At 37.6% G+C, this 20,381-nt stretch overlaps 1 long non-coding RNA gene across 1 annotated transcript in view; it reads right to left on the bottom strand.

Moving 5' to 3' along the window:
- Positions 1-19,077, bottom strand: part of LOC134294390 (uncharacterized) — a 115,728-nt gene extending 96,651 nt beyond the window's left edge. The window contains exon 1 of the long non-coding RNA XR_010001312.1: positions 18,882-19,077. This is a non-coding gene — a long non-coding RNA (uncharacterized LOC134294390). The remainder of the gene's footprint in view (positions 1-18,881) is intronic.
- Positions 19,078-20,381: the final 1,304 nt, after the last annotated feature.

The raw sequence follows: 20,381 nt of genomic DNA, 5'->3' as shown, positions 1-20,381 counted from the left end.
GAGGAGCAAAGTCTCTTATTTTCCTCAAATCATGGTTACATCTCAGATTATTATAGAGCAGCTAGGTGTCTGTCAGGTACTAAGCTCTACCATGCCTTTTTATATAACAGAAATACAAAAACAAACCAGGAGGTTTTTCAGCACATCTCATCATCACTTGTAACTTCAAGCTGGAAAAGCTAACTAATTTGGATTTGCTAGAGAGATCTATCCCTTTTATTAATTTGCTTTTGAGACAAATTCCAACAAAGAAGCAGGTGATAAGTCTTTGTGAATGCCTTTGAGACAAGATACAGCAACTATGGATTACTGTTGATAAACAAAGTTTGGCATTAATTAGTTGTGCATAATTTTCCAAACTATTACATCTCCTCAAACTGAATGCATTTGCTTTTCATGTACATATGGCATTTTTTTTTACAATCAGAAGTGGTTGCTTTGGGGTTGAAGTGAGGTTTGAATCGGGCACCCCAAAGATTTAAATGCTTAGTCTACCATGTTCTGTAATCAACACAATTCAGTGGTAGAGCAGTTGTTTTACCTAGAGAAAGTTTTAAGCAGTTCCCTCTGTCTCCAAGTTAGATTAGGAAGGAGTATTGTCTGAAACTATGAAGAGCCATGGTCTTAATAGGCCAATAGTCTGTCTTGATGTAAGACAACTTCCTAGGTACCATGGCACTCAATATAATCACACAATAGTTTCCCCAAAAGTGAGGTTACAAGCATGTTCAGTCTTTAGCCATGAATCAGTTGCACTTTGGTTGGCTATTTGGTATCAAAGTGAATGTATCCCAGAATATATTCACATAGCTCTCAGAATATCCCAGCCAACACAAACATTATCCATACTAGCTTGTAGATGGACATGCTGGGAGCTATCATCTTTTAAAATCCAATACTTCAAGCTCTGTTCAGGGACAAAGTGGGAACACACCTACATTCACCACTTAAGATGGATTGAAGGCATTTCAAAAACACAGATTTTAATATCATATGGCGCAAACATGTGCAGGAACATGCATTAGAAGTGTTAAGCAAGAATAAGCAAAATTGCAAGATACTTTGAAATAGTAACGCAAATCAGCATGTGTAGGTGTAAACCACATAACATCTCTCCGCCACATACACACAAACAAACCCTCCAAAAAGTAAACCTTAATTTTACCATTTTTGTAAGGGACATCATTTTACTATGCTATGTATAAAATCCATGGATTTTGTCATCCACAAGAGTCCTGGAACCAAATCCCAGCAAATACCAAGGGTCTACTGTACTATGAAATCCATTTATTTTTGTTAAAGTTAAAACCAGTTTCCAAATGCCTAGTGGAAAGTAAAAGTCTTAACCTGTTGCTGAAAGGCAAAGATGGAGCCATCCTAATTTTCCTTGAAAGGCAACTGGAATCTGGAGAAATAATAGTAACATGGTTCTTGGCTATACAGTGTTCCCTTACTACTTCACGGTTCACTTTTCGCGGATTTCCTGTTTTGCGGTTTTTCAATAAACTATAGACTATCATAAAAAATTACAGTTTACAGCCTAAGGAAAGGAGGAAGGAGAAGCCAAAGGGAGAGAAAAGGAGCCCAAGTGGCAACGGGAGGAGAAGGAGGCGATTTATCAACACACGATCGGTTGATAAAAACTTAAAATAGTGTGTAACTACCAAAATAATGTATAAATATTAAAATAAATATAGAGTCCCTACTTTGCAGATTTTCATTTATTGCGGGTGATCCTGAAACCTAACCCCAGCAATAAGTGAAGGAACACTGTATTCTGAGGAAGTAAAAAATACACATGGTTGTGAAATATTTGATATGGTTGCAAACCAAAACAATTAAGTTCTAGAAAATAACAGGAATGCACTTATATTTTAACAGATGCTTCTGTCCCTCCTTTTTCTTTTCCTCTAATAGGGTTTCTATGTAATTGAATTTGTAATTTTGCATTTATTTTTTGTTCACTTGGGCCTGGGTTAACTAAAATTGACAGGTGTGGTTTGTTTTGTTTTTGGCTTGGGAGGTTTATATAAAATGTTTCTTGAAATCTTGCAACTGAGAGTGTGTCTATTTTTCAACAATGCAATGTGAGTCTTCTTGACAGATTGAAAGTCACTTTGTTACATTAAGAAGAAAAAACACATTATGTATAACATGTATAACTGTGTATAAGTGACATGTTTGGTACAATGAATTTTTCCTGCCCTTTATTCTTCATTTTCTGTTACTATGTTTGGACAATTCAGAGGAAGGCTTTTCTTATACAGTAGAGTCTCACTTATCCAACACTCGCTTATCCAACATTCTGGATTATCCAACACATTTTTGTAGTCAATGTTTTCAATATATCGTGATATTTTGGTGCTAAATTCATAAATACAGTAATTACTACATAGCATTACTGTGTATAGAACTACTTTTTCTGCCAAATTTGTTGTCTAACATGATGTTTTGGTGCTTCATTTGTAAAATCATAACCTAATTTGATGTTTAACAGGCTTCTCGTTAATCCCTCCTTATTATCCAACATATTCGCTTATCCAACATTCTGCCGGCCCGTTTATGTTGGATAAGTGAGACTCTACTGTATGTCTACATTGCCATATAATGGAATTACATGAATCCACACTGACCATATAACGCTGTTTCAAAGTGCATTATATGGTAGTGTAGATGGGGCCCAAATCTTTTCAAGAAAACACTAGGTTTGCTTTAGAGTAAGTAAAGGTAAATGTTTTCCCCTTACATTAAGTTTAGTTGTGCCCAATTCTGGGGATTGGCACTCCTCTCCATTTCTAAGCTGAAGAGCTGGCATTCTCCATATACACCTCCAAGGTCATGTGGCCAGCATGACTGCATGGAGTGCAATTAGGGTGGTTATAGCTTATAGGTTAAAATGACTTGAAGTAAACACCTATGCATTTTGGTCACTCTTGCCAACCAGTCTGCCAACCAGGAGCAGTCAAGCACCCATTACCATAGCTGCAGTATGATTGGCTGAATGCAAATGAGAAGTTGCAACTGGAGATGGGCGGAGTCAAATTGATAGTTGGAGCCAGAGCATCCTTTCTTGTTCCTTCTCACATAAAGTGTCTCATGTCTCTCTCTCTCAATATCCTAAAATAGAAGAGACTCCTGAATAAAGCATTGGTGGCAGCATTTGATAGAAGTAGCGAGTTTGAATCTACTACATATTTGGTGGCAGCAGAAATAGAAACCTCTGCAATTCTGGTAATTTTTTTTAAAAAACCCTCCCTATTGTATATTGTTGAAAAACCCCATCCTCCATACATGCCTTCCAATAAGGGCCTTCTGTCTCTACTCCTCTCTTCCTGTTTGCTACTATCTCCTTCCCCATTTGAAGATGTAGAAATGTGATCTCTTTGAGGTAACTTCCGTTTTTCATCTGTGAATGGTTGGAAGGTATGAGAACATTGTCCTATGTTAACCTTCACTACTGTGGTTTAAACAAACTCAGCTCCCTACCCCACTTCAAATAGGACATGATTTCCAGACTTTTTACCATTTTGGTCACGCTGGTCCAAACATGTTCCAGCTTGTCCATATCTTCCTTGAATTGTGGTGCAAATGGTAATTCCATGACAGGGGAGTAAGAAAAAGGAAAGATATGGGCAGGAAATGGTGCTCAAATTACACAACATGATTTCATAAAATACTAACCTGAGGATGGTACAAAGAACACTTTAGGCTCCAATACCAGCAGCAAGATTGGTCCAGCAGAGGGTTTTTTTCATGTCAGGAGTGACTTGAGAAACTGCAAGTCACTTCTTGTGTGAGAGAATTGGTTGTCTGCAAGGACGTTGCCCAGGGGATGCCTGGATGTTTTGATGTTTTTACCATCTTTGGAGGAGGATTCCCTCATGTCCCCACATGGAGCTGGAGCTGACAGAGGGAGCTCATCCTCGCTCTCCCGAGGCTGGATTTTAACCGGCAACCTTCAGGTCAGCAACCCTACCTTCGAATTCGCAGTTCTGTCAATGTAAGAGTTTTAGCCACTGTGCCACCGAGGGATCAGTCAGCACAGCTAATGTCCATATTTCTGAATTGGAAAAGCAGAGGTGCTTAAGAGCCAAATTTCCTGCTCCTATTCCTGTTCTCGACACAGTGGCATTTGCACAGTATATAGCTTTTTCTACACTTTCTTGGAACTCATACTTTTGAAGCAAGTCCTTGTGAATTTAATTAAGGACAAAAATACTTTCTGAAAAGTAAAGACATATGCACAGATATGACTGTGTTTTTCTTTGAAGTGCAGCTTCCAGCATAAGCCATTTTATGCCTCTTTTGGAACATACTTAACATTGAATGGTTGAGTGAAAAGTTATACAACTGTATTTTTATGAAACCCCATGAAGGGAGGGTGGCGAAAAACACTGGCTGGAATCCACTTGGGGGCTTACATCTTTGTAAATGGAATTATGTCTCTGTGAAATAGAATTGAGCTCCATATTGGTGTTATTGCATGGAGGAGACATTGACTGTTGCACATGGGGATTGATGCACAATGGGGCCAAAGAGCTTAGGGAACTGAAATGCATTGGGACTGAAACATAACAGAAGCAGGTGCACACCAGCACTTTCTGATACACATGTGGACACTTTTGCCAGTATCCCATTACACACCAGCCACTTGATTGATCCAAAACACAGATGCAGGAGAAATGAGTATCACTTCTGACTGACTGAAATGTCAGACTAATCACACTTGAGATGTGTATAATGTCAGCTAGATATTTAGTTCAGCAATCTTAGGTAAAGGTAAAGGTTTTCCCCTGACATTAAGTCCAGTCGTACTACTAGATGAACCCAGATGTCTATTCTAAATAATGTAATGAGCTATACCAAGCACAATGATGGTTCAAAACATAAGTAGTACACAATATGTATATTAGTATATATATGTATAATATGCATATACATATTACATTCACAAAATCAATGCTCAGTCCTATGGTATATAACACAAAAGTATCTTACTCAATATTATAAATCAAACATGATGATATAAGTCTCTGCAGTGATTCTGTCTCCTTGGCTTTACTATTGATTCTAAACCTGTGGAGTCCTGAGGAATCCTTCCAGTACTACAGAGACTCTGAATCAGTTTGCCTTTAAGCCAGTTAAATCCTTCTAGGACTGCAGAGACTTATATCATCATGTTTGATTTCTAATATTGAGTAAGATACTTTTGCATTATATACCATTATTTCTAAGCCGAAGAGCTGGCATTGTCTGTAGATACCTCCAAGGTCAAGTGGCCGGCATGACAGCATAGAGCGCCATTACCTTCCCGCCGGAGTGGTACCTATTGATCTACTCACATTTGCATGTTTTTGAACTGCTAGGTTGGCAGATGCTGGGGCTAACAGCAGGCGCTCACTCCGCTCCCCGGATTTGAACATGCAACCTTTTGATCCACAAGTTCAGCAGCTCAGCGTTTTTACCTTAAAATAATAATATTCTCCAGATATCTAGTTCTGTATCTGAAAAACTATATAGGCAGAAGTACAGCAACCCTGGTAATTTGTTACTGCCAAATTAGTAGGAAGGCCCATCTGTAACATGTCGAAAGCACATACAAGGGTTTGAATCTGTAGCTTTTAAGATAAGCTAGGCAAAGTTACTTTTCAAGACTATAGTTCCCAGGATCCTCCTGGGATTTCATATTCTATGGTGAACCAGAAAACACTCTCTGACAATATGTTGCACATAGAAAGTCATTCCCTGGTGGTCTTCAATATTCAGTACACTTGGGAAAATAGATGTCTATGCTCAGCTCAGCAATATTCATGATTACATGCACTTGATGACAAATAAGGTAAAGGTAAAGGTTTCCCCTGACGTTAAGTCCAGTCACGTCTGACTCTGGGGGTTGGTGCTCATCTCCATTTCTAAGCCGAAGAGCCGGTGTTGTCCGTAGACACCTCCAAGGTCATGTGGCCAGCATGACTGCATGGAGCACCATTACCGTCCCGCCGGAGCAGTACCGATTGGTCTACTCACATTGGCATGTTTTCGAACTGCTAGGTTGGCAGAAGCTGGAGCAACAGCGGGCGCTCATTCGGCTCCCGGGATTTGAACCTGGGACCTTTTGGTCTGCAAGTTCAGCAGCTCAGTGCTTTAACACACTTCGCCACTGGGGCTCAAATACAGTGGGGGAATTGGGTGCCCTATAGTGGTTGCATGAGCTATTTGAACTGTTTGCAACTGAACCTGAACTTACATTCCTTACCGATGACAATGGTATTGCAATTCCTTGAGTACAAATTTAGTTGGAGCAAAACATGATCACTGACAGAGGAAATCACTAAGCTTCTTCCACCCTTTACACTTCCAGGAATGTTTAGTATACAAAAACACAAGCCTTGGAGGCATCATACTTGGGTTTCCCTATCACACATTCCAGTTCATTGAATGATACTTAAATGACTGGGAAATATGGGGTATGGTCGCATCATCTATCATGCAATTTGTATTTCTAATAGCTTTTAAAAGTTATCCTTTTGGGATCATATTTCCAGCCGCACATTTTCTGGGTGTTTCTATGTTCTAATTGCGAAACACTGCAAGTGCTAAAGATAAGAGATGGTTGCTTACCATGACAGTCATGCACTGATGTAAAACAAGTACCATAATGGTCATAAACACCAACACATTTACTGCATAACGGGGTTTTGTGGGTGAAGGGTTCCAGATGCACATGGATTTTCTTTACAATGAGAACTACATGCATCCATTGAACCAGTACCACAAATTTATGATACCTGGTAACCCTTTCTAAGTGTTGATATTTTCTTTCTATGCTCTTCATGTTGACAAAAACAGTGTTATGCAGTTAGATATTTGCCAAACATCTTGGAGAGTTATCTGGGTATTTTAGTTGTTGTAAAAGAACTGCTTGAATTAGTATTTGTAGCAGCAAATGTTATATCAGTGTTAGAACAAAGACTGGTTTAATTAAATATTAAGTTTAAAAGTAGTGGGTTTTACCCTTATGGAAAAATTAACACCATCCTTTGCAACACAGTTCACTTCCTTTTCCATGCGCTATTTGGTTTGCAGTTTTAGAAGTGTGATTAGTTTGAAAAAGCTAACATTTTGGCAGGTTCTTGCTTGAAACACTTGTGATGGATTTTAATGGAAAAGGTCTTTAGAAATTATCGATCTGTCAAAATCAGTTAGCATTTGATAGAATCAAGAAATAGCATATCTCTTGTCTGCCTGATCTTTCAGAGATTCACATTGGTACTTCATTGATTGTACAGCTATGCCTTGGAAGCACATTCACATATTTTAAAAGGGTGTATTTTGGCACGCAGGGGCACTGAATCACCTGAGCTGTCAAAATTTAAAACACACCTGAAGACCTACCTCTTCTGGCAGGCCTACTCAGTTACTTTTAACTACAAATTTTAAGCTCACGTCTTAGTGAACTATCTTTATTCTGTGTATTTTAAATATATGTATTTTGTAGAAATACATTTTATACTTGTGTATTTCATATAATGTTTATGATGATGATGTGCTTTTAGCTATGTTGTAGCTTGCCTCGAGTCACAAGGAGAAATGGATAAGAAATAATAATAATAATAATAATAATAATAATAATAATAATAAATATTAATTATTAATAATAATTAATTATATACGTATTATTATAATTAATAACTTATGCCTCAAGTACCACCTCCCAGCACAAAGAACTGGTGGGATCCCAAACCTGCAAAAGTATTGGAAAATGAGCACGCAAAAATACTGTGGGACTTCCGAATCCAGACTGACAAAGTTCTGGAACACAACACACCAGACATCACAGTTGTGGAAAAGAAAAAGGTTTGGATCATTGATGTTGCCATCCCAGGTGACAGTCGCATTGACAAAAAACAACAGGAAAAACTCAGCCGCTATCAGGACCTCAAGATTGAACTTAAAAGACTCTGGCAGAAACCAGTGCAGGTGTGATGGGCACACTGGGTGCCGTGCCGAAAGATCTCAGCCGGCATTTGGAAACAATAGACATGGACAAAATTACGATCTGCCAACTGCAAAAGGCCACCCTACTGGAATCTGCACGCATCATCCGAAAATACATCACACAGTCCTAGACACTTGGGAAGCGTTCGACTTGTGATTTTGTGATACGAAATCCAGCATATCTATCTTGTTTGCTGTGTCATAATAAAATAATAATAATAATAATAATAATAATAATAATAATAATAATAATAATAATAATAACAACAACTACCCAGGATGCTCACAAATTCTAATTTGATAAAACATGGAGTTGGAAGGAACTTTAGCAAAAAAAATTCCATCCAAATCTTTCCACTGGCAAGATTAGCTGCATTTAAATAACCTCTGACAGACACTTAACTTATCTCCCACAGAGAAGACCTCACAACTTGTATTAAGTTGTTCTATTGTTTAAAACGTTTAGCGCTTTCACATTTTCCCGTCTGCACATGTTGCATTTTCAACCTCTTTCCCATTTGGCTTGTTTTTGCTTTTGTTCTGGCTACCAGTCAGATAAAGTTTAGTGGATGTTGCAGAAATAAAAGTGTGCCTTTCAGTCAAGCAAAATCAAATTGGCATGCAGATCTTATAATGGTCATCAAGAGTTTATCCTACAGTAAGTCAATTTCACTTGTAACTCATAATGTATATGTATTTAGGTGCCCTTCCATTATTGTGACAGTCCTTCATTCACTTTCAGTCCTCTAACTATCTGTCCTGAAAAAGATACTAGAGGGGTTTTAATCCCAGGAAGGTATACAACTTTCCTTTCTTAAAAATAAAACTGGATTGTACCCTTTGTGATATGTTTTGTTCATTGAACAATTGGATTGGTTGTCAATGTTGCATGTTCCACCACATATCATCATCAGCCAAACAATGTACCTTCAAGACACCTGTCAATTTATGGTGATCCCAGAGATTTCCTAGGATTTTCTTGGACAAGGAGTACTCGAGTGGTGGTTTTGCCAGTTCCTTCCGCTGATATATAGCCTACAGCTATATATTTGTTTGTGGTCACCCATCTAAAGACTTAATTGTATTTACCTTCCACTCTCAGAAGGAATCTACTGCTTTTAGTTTATTTAGGCCAGGGCTTCTTATACTTTTTCCACTTGTGACCCCTTTGCGTCTAATAACTTTTTAAGTGACCTTATAAAATAGATATAAAATGGAAAGAAGGAGCTTTTGATAGGTTTGACTTCATCTCCATTTCTTAAAAGATTTTAAGAGCAATGTTATCAAAGGCTTTCATGGCCGGGATCACAGGGTTGCTGTATGTTTTCCGGGCTGTAGGGCCATGTTCCAGAATTATTCTCTCCTGATGTTTTACCCACATCTGTGGCAGGCATCCTCACAACCTCTGAGGATGCCTGCCATACATGTAGGCGAAATATCAGGAGAGAATACTTCTGGAACATGGCCATACAGCTCGGAAAACATACAGCAATCCAATCTATATATATAAAAGAGTGATGGCATCACGGCGATGCACAAAACAACAAAAGTACAGGCCCCCCAACCTCAAAATTTGACAACACAACCCATCATCCACGCCTCAAGGTTGATACAACAAAAAGAAAAGAAAAATAAAGTCCTAATTGGAGGGAGAGCAATAATTTTTTTATCCAATTGCTGCCAGTTTAGAGGACTAATCTCTGCCCACTTGGTTGCCTAGCAACCAAGGGACAGCCAGGTTTCAGTTAGGGGACAGGCAGATTTAGGCCTCACTTAGACTTCTTCCACAGATTATCTAATTTGCACTGGATTATATGGCAGTGTAGACTCAAGGCCCTTCCACACAGCTATATAACCCATTTATAATCTTATATTATCTGCTTTGCACTGGATTATCTTGACTCCACACTGCCATATAATCCACTTCAGTGTGCATTTTATACAGCTGTGAAGAAGGAGCCTCATATAATCCAGTTCTGAGCAGATAATATAAGATTAGAAATATACAGTAGAGTCTCACTTATCCAACGTAAACAGGCCGGCAGGATAAGTGAATATGTTGGATAATAAGAAGGGATTCAGGAAAAGCCAATTAAACATCGAATTAGGTAATCGTTATACAAATTAAGCACCAAAACATCATATTATACAACAAATTTGACAGAAAAAGTAGTTCCATGCGCAGTAATGCTATGTAGTATTTACAGTAGAGTCTCACTTATCCAACACTCGCTTATCCAACGTTCTGGATTATCCAACGCATTTTTGTAGTCAATACTTTCAATATATCGTGATATTTTGGTGCTAAATTCATAAATACAGTAATTACTATATAGCACTGTGTACTGAACTACTTTTTCTGACAAATTTGTTGTATAACATGATGTTTTGGTGCTTAATTTGTAAAATCATAACTTAATTTGATGTTTAATAGGGTTATCCTTAATTCCTCATTATCCAACATATTCGCTTATCCAACGTTCTGCCGGCCCATTTATGTTGGATAAGTGAGACTCTACTGTACTGTATTTACAAATTTACCACTAAAATATCACAATGAATTTAAAACACTGACTACAAAAACATTGATTATGAAAAGGCAGACTGCGTTGGATAATCCAGAACATTGTATAAGCGAATGTAGGATAAGTGAGATTCTTCTTTAATATGAAATAATTACTGGGATAGAATAATGCAGAACAATATAATCTCTAAAACCAGGACAGTAAATAAACAGGGGAATTCCACACAGGAAACAATCAGGGCCAGCTAACACCTCCCAACAAAGTATTCCCATCATCAAAGTCTGGCAAATCCTGTTTTCTCAGGGCCACAGACAGTAGAAGCACATAAAATATCGCAAACAACACCACTCTGAAAACAAGGGAATTCCAGACAGGAAACAATCAGGGCCAGCTAACACCTCCCAACAAAGTATTCCCATCATCAAAGTCTGGAAAATCCTCTGTTTTCTCAGGGCCACAGACAGTAGAAGCACATAAAATATCGCAAACAACACCACTCTAAAAACAAGGGAATTCCAGACAGGAAACAATCAGGGCCAGCTAACACCTCCCAACAAAAAAATCACTCAGGGAGGAAACAGCCAGGCTTTAAAGCTGCAAGGCCATTACATCCTAATCATTTTTCCTAATTGCAGCATTCATACTTGCCTCCAACAAACAAAAAAAACCAATCAGAAATATTGTATATTCACAACCTTTAGGAAATAATATCCCCTGATGGCGCAGCGTGTTAAAGCGCTGAGCTGCTGAACTTCTGGACCGAAAGGCCACAGGTTTGAATTGGGGGAGCGGAGAGAGCCCCCACTGTTAGCTCCAGCTTCTGCCAACCCAGAAGTTCGAAAACATGCAAATGTGAGTGCATCAATAGGTACTGCTCCGGCGGGAAGGTAACGCCGCTCCATGTAGTCATCCCACATGACCTTGGAGGAGTCTACGGACAACGCCGGCTCTTTGGCTTAGAAATGGAGATGAGCACCAACCTCCAGAGTCGGACATGACTGGACTTAATGTCAGGGGAAAACCTTGACCCTTTACCTTAACTACCACCAATTCCTCAATACTTTATTTCCCATACCACCAGACTTCGCCACAGCAACGCGTGGCCGGGCACAGCTAGTGATTTTATATATGATTAGAGGGCATCCAGGTTGAAGCACACTCACATACAGCTCCCACTGTCCCTATATTTAAGAGTTTCAAAGGATATGAACTCTATCTTCCCTATCTTTGTGACTGAGTCACTATTTCAGGGAAGAAGAAAAATCATACCAAGGGTCTCAGTGATATCTGCAACCATTTTTTTAAAAAATCATAGAAGAAATCCATCCACTTTTTGGAAGTATGGCATATTTTTACATGTGTTATTCAGCACTGCACAATTCTATGTTTCTGTACCCAGAAAGCATAGTTCAGTGTGTTTACTAACTGTGCAATGAATTACTTAAAAAAAACAGCCAAATGACGAACTGCTCAAACCTTTTTTGAAAAAGGCAAACTATTTAATTTCATCTCTAAAAAGGGGAAAGGCCTTTTTTTATCTAAATCATAGCTTTCAGTTTCTTAAAATATTTAACACATCTCATGCAAAGGCAAGATAAGCGATTCTGTAGATACTACTGATAGCAACTGAAATCTAAAAGTTAATCTAAAACATCACACAAAATACACAGTTCTTTGCCGTGTTGAATTTTTTATCTAATTTTAGTATCAAGAGAAGCACAAAAATATTTTGTGACTGGACAATGAAGGGCTCGGGTACAGGTTGAGCATCTCTTATCTGAAATTCTAAATATTCCAAAATCCAAAATTGTCCAAATGGGTGATTGAGATACTTATATCTTTGTCTTCTAGTGATTCAGTTACTACACACTTTGTTTCATGTACAAAATTATTTTAAAATACTGTGTAAAGTTACTTTCAGCTATGTGTATAATATGTATGTTTAGATTTAGATCTTCTCTCCAAGAGAGATCATTATGTATATGTAACTGTTCTCAGATAATATTATGTACATATATGCAAATATATGTATTCAAAATCTCCCCCTACCCAAAACAAAATCAAGATCCTTCTGGTCGAAAGCATTTTGTATAAGGGATGCTCAACCTGCACTATAAGATGTATCACAGAGAATCAAGCAGCATGTTGCTGACATGGTCTTTATCGGTGTCAGAGGAAAATCTGATGTATTTATTTCACTGGAATTTCTCCTGGCTCAGGGGCCACACCAGGTCAATATCACTTCTCAAAATGAGTGGAAGGAAACACATGGAAGAAGTACATAGCAAACACTTGGTAGCACTTCGGCATCAGTTTGCAGCACACAAATTCAATTTGACCCACATTGCAACTTAAGTGTGAAAGCATGAGAGCTGTCTGATGCTATCACAATCTAAAGTGGAGATCATTAAAGCTGAAAATGTGTTGATGCTCTTTTTGTGGAAAAGCTTATAGCAACTCTGCTTCAAGAACAGCATGGTCAAGACCTGGGGCTACAACACAGGAAATGTTACATGACTGTCCTGCATTATAAATCCCATTAACTAAACTTCGGTTTCTCAGATTTTCTGCATGTATGGCTGTGTTGGGTCTTTAGAAATGCTTCTTCCTTTTTTGTGATATGCAAAAACTTGGATTGTTTCCAGATTCAAACAGGCCAGCAAATACAACGACCAAATTGATCTAGGAAGTACGGTATGGATGTGAACCTTTTCTTGTGAAAATTCTCTGATACAATGGTGAGCAACTTATAGCTTTCCAGGAATTGTTGGATTTAGCTCCCATCAGTGATATCTGAGAACAGAGTAAATGTGATCTGCAATCCAGAAGGGTTTTCACAATAATAAAATTCATCTATATTAAATTAGAGAATGAAGTGTTTAATAATATAATAAACTTTATTTGTATATTGCCATATACTGCCCTGAGTCCCCTTCGGGGTGAGAAGGGCGAGATATAAATGTCGCAAATAAATAAATAAATATCTCCCTGGAGGGACTCAGGGCAGTTTCCAACATGTAAGGCAAAACATTCAATTGCTAGAAAGAAAACCGTACAAACAATACATCAAAATAAACACATTCAACAATATAATGTAAAGGTTTTCCCCTTACGTTAAGTCTAATCGTGTCTGACCCTGGAAGTTGGTGCTCATCTCCATTTTCTAAGCTGAAGAGCCGGCGTTGTCCGTAGACACCTCCAAGGTCATGTGGCTGGCATGACTGTATGGAGCGCCATTACCTTCCTGCTGGAGCAGTACCAATTAATCTACTCATATTTGCATGTTTTCGAACTGCTAGGTTGGCAGAAGCTGGGGCTAACAGCGAGAACTCACTCTGCTCCCCAGATTTGAACCAGTGACCTTTCGGTCAGCAAGTTCAGCAGCTCAGCGGTTTAACCCACTGTGCCACTAGGAGCTCCTATTCAACAATATAATAAACCTAAAAAACTTTTTTTTAAACTTAAAACAACCAAACTATCATTCTAAAATATCAAAAACTTGTTAAAACACACTTGAAGTAAAAAATAAATATTAAAAAACCCATTTCATTGTAGCTCCTTTAGTAAAAGGTTTAACAAACAAACGGCCAGGATTACAAAATGATCATGGCCAACTATAAAAGGGCTGGGCCAGGGATCAACGTATCATAGGGCTGGGAAAGTGGATGAAGTGCAGGACAGAGTACTATCTGGTTACCTAGGGACGAATCATTCTCTAAAACTTACTGGAACATCCAGGTTTTCAGATCCCTACGAAAGGAGGACAGTGCGGGAGCTTGCCTAATTTCCCTGGGGAGGGTGTTCCAGAAATGGGAGGCCACCACTGAAAAGACTCTCTCTCTCGTTGCCACCAACCGTGATTGCGATGTTGCTGGAAGTCAGACTCCCTGGCAGATCTTAGAGCCCACACAGGTTCACAGGGGGAGATGTGATCACAAAGATAGGAAGGGCCTATCTTTGTGATTCCTTTTATACTTTTTTTAAAAGCATTACATACACTTTCTTGTATACCTATATTGAAAAGTGGTTTAGAAAGACTGAGGAAGTTTAGGATGTTGAAACATTAAAACAAACAACTCTAGAATTAAAATAATGCAAAAGATAGGTCTCCAAAAATATTAATATCAAGACAAATTTTATATCTGATGACTATTAAATATAACTTAAGATTGCTATACTACATGCAATTACCAGAAAGTAAGACCCAATAAAATTAATGTTCATCAGTCTTTCTGAACTACCTTTCGATATTGATTCACAAGTGGACCTCATCACACTAGAGCTTGGATCCACTTTAAATCCACTTTAAATCCACTTTAGGGAGGGGGCTTTCAATAGCTCAGCCAGACAGATTCTGGGCCTCATCACAAACACCAGAATTCTGCAGAAGGCAGAAACTGGATTTAAAGTGGAGTCATGCCTAGTGTGATGAGGCACATAATAGAAGTGTATACAATGTGTTTTCATAAAAATACAAAAGTATAAAAGAAAATGCTAAATTAATATAGCTGAATTCTATTATTGTGAAGACCTCTCTAGACTGTAAATCCTATTAAGTCATCACATGAGCTCCACGCTCTACACTGATGGGAGCTGAAATCCAACCTTTTTATGTAATCAATGTTCATTATGATTCAATGAGTTTCCAAAAACTGATTGAAATGGATGGATGGGTAGATAAGTGAAACTCTAACAAGGACTGAACATCGTCAGCAACTTGATAACTTAAATTGGTCCAGGTATACATTCGCTCTGTGCAATAATGTTTTTACTGACTGTCATGTTTAAATTTTTTGTTTTATTTCTAATGTGGAATTTTATTATAACGTGTATGTTATTGTCATTTTATAATTTTGATATAATGAAGAAATTGTGGCATTGAATGTTTGCCATTTATATGTATGTTAACCACCTGAGTCCCTCTGGGGAGAGAGGGCAGTCTAGAAATAAATTATTATTATTATTATTATTATTATTATTATTATTATTATTATTATTATTATTATTATTATAGACAGATGGACATTCAGCCAAGCCAGTTTTCTAGCTTTGTGCCAACTGGAATAAAACCATTCATAAACTGTTGAATGATAAGTCAATATATCCTATTGATTCAGTAGATGTATTCTAGGGAAGTCCAGTTTAATCCAAGGGCTTAAAAATACTACAATTGACATATAACTGTTATAACTTAAACTGCAGGGGTTACCTAAACTGCATATTATGATCAGGGCTGGCCTACCACCAGGCAAAGTGAAGTGAGTGCCTCAGCTAGCCGATTTTTCATATCACAAAAGCATAGCAAATCATTATTTAGTTGGTTAATACTGTATTTTATTTGCCAGGAAATAGATTTCTTATTCTGGGATGATCCTGCTTAGGCTATTCCAGTGTAGGAAACTACTGAATATGCCTTGATGCAACAAGAAGACAAAATGTTGGGTTAGCCCTACACAAATGGAAGAATAATGTGAGTCTAGTTGGTCAGTTTGTATTTGAGCAGATACACTGAATTAATATGTTGAATGTTGGGATGGAGGCAGATCCCAGGGATTTAATGGGTCTACTCTAGAAGGGATAACTGGCAGGATCTGCACATTCGAACAAGGATTGTTTCTTTCTTATACAGTAGATTCTCACTTATCCAACATAAACAGGCCAGCAGAACGTTGGATAAGTGAAAATGTTGGATAATAAGGAAGGATTAAGGAAAAGCCTATTAAACATCAAATTACATTATGATTTTTCAAATTAAGCACCAAAACATCATGTTTTACAACAAATCAACATAAAAAGCAGTTCAATAGATGATAATGTTATGTAGTAATTACTGTATTTACAAATTTAGCACCAAAACATCGCAATATGTTGAAAATATTGACTACAAAAACATTGACTACTAAAGACCGACTGCGTTGGATAATAGAGTACATTGGATAAGCAAAGGTTGGATAAGTGAGACTCTACTGTAGTATAAACCTTTATCTCTTGCTTTTGGGGTGCAAATATTTTAGCACATGTCATCACTTAAAAGAGAAGTCCTTTCCATCTCTGCTATCAAAACCCTGCTCCTTCCCTTTCTTTCCCTACAAAAAGAGTCACCTATCTGATCAATTCTTTGTTTTCCTCACTGCATCAAGAGGAAATAATTTTTTTAAAGGATTGAGAGCTCTCTTTTTCTTCCTTAGTTAATGAAGTAATACTCCTACTTTACTCCAAAAAATTGGAATAATACAAAATGTGTCACTTTGATTTAAAGGCCTTCTCAGCCTCAGATGGGATACAGATTGTAGAGTCCGATGGAATTTGTAAGGTTCAAGTTATGGTAGTGTGGGATTGTTAATTTAGTTTCAACTCTGTGGCTAGAGAATGGTAATGTGGAGATTGGAGAAAGAATCATCACCATAAGGTGTGGGAGTCAGTTTTAGCAGAAGAAAATATTTCCATTTGTTTTGGAGAGGGAGTGAAAAAGAGCATTTTCCGTGTAAATTCTGTAAATCTGTTCAATGATGATAAATTACTAGTTGGGTCAGAAGATCACCAAAAAAGCAGTTTGAGATACACAAATTTAGAAAAAAGTAGGCAAAAAGTAGTTGCTGCTGCCATCTGGTAAGTAAAATAGAGAGGTCAAGTACATTTATGGACTGGAGAGAAATAGATGAGAAAACTCACATCTCAGATCTTGCTAAATCTAAAGCTGCCATGCTCACTGGTGCACTGAAGAAATGTATCACTTCTACTCTACTATCACTAAGCCTAATTGTAGTTGAAGAAGAAATCCACTCACATTTCCAAAGTTTCTGGAAATGGAGCTGAAGATTGTCAAATGCCAATTTTGAAAAAAATATGATGCAAATATATATGATGAGACAAATATACACATAGCTGAGTGCTCAATGCTTTTCTACAGAAATTAAAAGTTCCTTCAGAAAGGGACAATGACCAAAAAACAATAGATGAGATTTCAAACAGTGTAGCATGCAGTTAGATACCAGTTGTATGAATTAGACTATGGAAAAACAGCTCTTCTTTGCCACTACTTTGTTCTAAATTCTCTGCTTTTTATATGACTATTGGTTCACTGAAAAAGCCCTGTCTTCAAATAAGAAACAATTATCTCTTCACTTTATTGTACAGAATAATACCAGGGTCAAATGAGAAGGAAGAGAAGGAATTAATTTTTAATACCTAGACACATACAGGGAGTCCCCAGTGGCACAATGTGTTAAAACACTGAGCTGCTGAATTTTCTGACCAAAAGGTCATTGGTTTGAATCTGGGGAGCGGGATGAGCTCCTACTGTTAGCCCCAGCTTCTGTCAACCTAGCAGTTCAAAAACATGTAAATGTGAGTAGATCAATAGGTACAGCTCTGGTGGGAAGGTAACAGTGCAGTCATGCTGGCCACATGACCTTAAAGGTGTCTATGGACAATGCCAGCTCTTCGGCTTAGAAATGGAGATGAGCTCCAACCTCCAGAGTTGGACATGACTGGACTTAATGTCAGGGAAAAAACCTTTACCTTTACCTAGAGATGTACAACCCAAGAACAGGGACATCTCTTCGACTTGTATTTTTGGATAGAGTGAAGAGACAGGACGTGTCAAATTTAAATTGCCTTTTGATTAGAACTACATGACCCAAAACTATGGTACTTCTAAACACATTCTGAGCCTAGAAATTTCAGAACAAAATCTGGGTTGAGCTCACAATCATTTACACAGAAAGCGAAAGCAATTCTAAAGGATAGGAACAGCAAGAGAGAAAGGAGAAAGCCAATCCAAGGAAGATGAAATTTTTAATTGAATGAAATACCTAAACTGCCTTGAACTCAAGGTGCAAGGCGCACTGTACAATTATTGCAGTTTGACTCCAACCATCAAGTCTCAATGCTATGGAATAATGGGAGTTGTAGCAGAACAAGGCTTTTAGCATTCTCTGCCAAAAAGTGTTGATTTCTTCACCAAACGACAATTTTCATTTTTCCATCTTATTGTACCATGGTCATTGAAGCAAAACCATATTGTTTCTACAATGTAGATACAAGCAGGATGATAAAAAGAATTCAAGGCTTCTAAAATGGAAACAAGGAAGTTGCATTGAACCCAAAATAGGAAAAAGGCAACCAAGGAAGAGATAACAAAAATGGGATAATATGGCCAAAACGATAGGCCAAAAATATACGACCTCAGTTTAATGGAAAACAGAGGGGTAAGATGAGGTAATGGAAGACCCATCAAAAGGAGATTACAATAATCAAGGCAGGAAAGGACCAAGTCATGAATATTACCTTTGCAGCTTGCAACCACTTTACAGACAGATCTAAGGCTCCATCTACACTGACATATAAAATCCACATTACCTGTGTTGTCGAACGAAGGCTTTCATGGCCGGGATCACAGGGTTGTTGTATGTTTTCCAGACTGTATGGCTATATTTCAGAAGTATTCTCTCCTTTGATGAGAAATGAAAGAGAAAAGTAGATTATTTCTTTTTTCTTGTATGCCTTCAAGTTGCTTCCAATTTATGGTGACCCTTTCGGGGGATTTCTTAACAAGATTTGTTCAGTGGGAATTTTCGTTTGCCTTCCTCTGTAGCCGAGAGTGTGTTACTTGCACAGGGTCACCCAATGGCTTTTTACGACCAAGCGGGGATTTGAATCCTGGTCTCTAGAGTCCTAGTTCAATGTTCATATTGCTCCACCAAATCAGACAATGCTTTTTTTCCATTCTATTACTCCTATTTGTCCTCGACATCTTGCTCTGTGAATCAGATGGCAGTTTCTCTCATAGGCATCCTGAGGGATTTTCATGGATCTGTGTGTATGCACGCACACACAGACATCTGTTGAAAATACCACTGAATGGAATATGTTGTGTTATATTATGTGCTGCTTTACCCACTTGCAGATTTAATGGCTTTCCACTAAAGGCAGAAATATAGAGAAATGAAAAGTTGCTTGAAATTCAGGTTTTATAAACAAACAGCTTCTCCAGTTAAGGGCCCTTCCACACAGCCATATAACCCAATATATCAAGGCAGAAAATCCCACAATATATGCTTTGAACTGGGTTATCTGAGTCCACACTGCCATATATATATGTTGGATATATATATATTAGAGTCTCACTTATCCAACATAAACGGGCCGGCAGAATGTTGAATAAACGAATATGTTGGATAATAAGGAGGCATTAAGGAAAAGCCTATTAAACATCAAATTAGGTTATGATTTTACAAATTAAGCACCAAAACATCATGTTATACAACAAATTTGACAGAAAAAGTAGTTCAATATTCAGTAATGCTGATAGTAATTACTGTATTTATGAATTCAGCGCCAAAATATCATGATGTATTGAAAACATTGACTACAAAAATGTGTTGGATAATCCAGAATGTTGGATAAGCGAGTGTTGGATAAGTGAGACTCTACTGTATATATATTTCAGTTCAAAGCAGAAAATGTGGGATTTTATTCAATTGTGTGGAAGAGGCCTAAGATAATACAATTCAGAATCTAAGGGCCCCAACATTGTTTGTCTGTGTTGTGAGCTTTAAACTCTGCATTTTAACTTTACCAAGAATTCTTTAATTTAAAAAATGTCAGCTTTCCGCTTAATTCCACAGTCTGTTTTTCTGTTTATCTATTTATCTATTATCTATGTTTACATTAAAACATTTTTGATATGCTATTGTTTTGTAAAATAACTTGGAAACATTTTTTAAAATAAAATCTATCTGGGTCTTTACATTTTTCAGTTTTTAAATGAAAACATCCATATTGAAAAACTGAAGATTGCCCATCCCTGTATTAAGCTATTTTCAGGCACTTGTACCTATAGAACCATAATTACAGCTA

This window comes from Anolis carolinensis, chromosome 1 (genome assembly GCF_035594765.1).
Source record: "Anolis carolinensis isolate JA03-04 chromosome 1, rAnoCar3.1.pri, whole genome shotgun sequence".
Classification (NCBI taxonomy): domain Eukaryota; kingdom Metazoa; phylum Chordata; class Lepidosauria; order Squamata; family Dactyloidae; genus Anolis; species Anolis carolinensis.
Note: the sequence above shows the minus strand (reverse complement) of the source record. Positions and strands in the feature narration are given on the sequence as shown.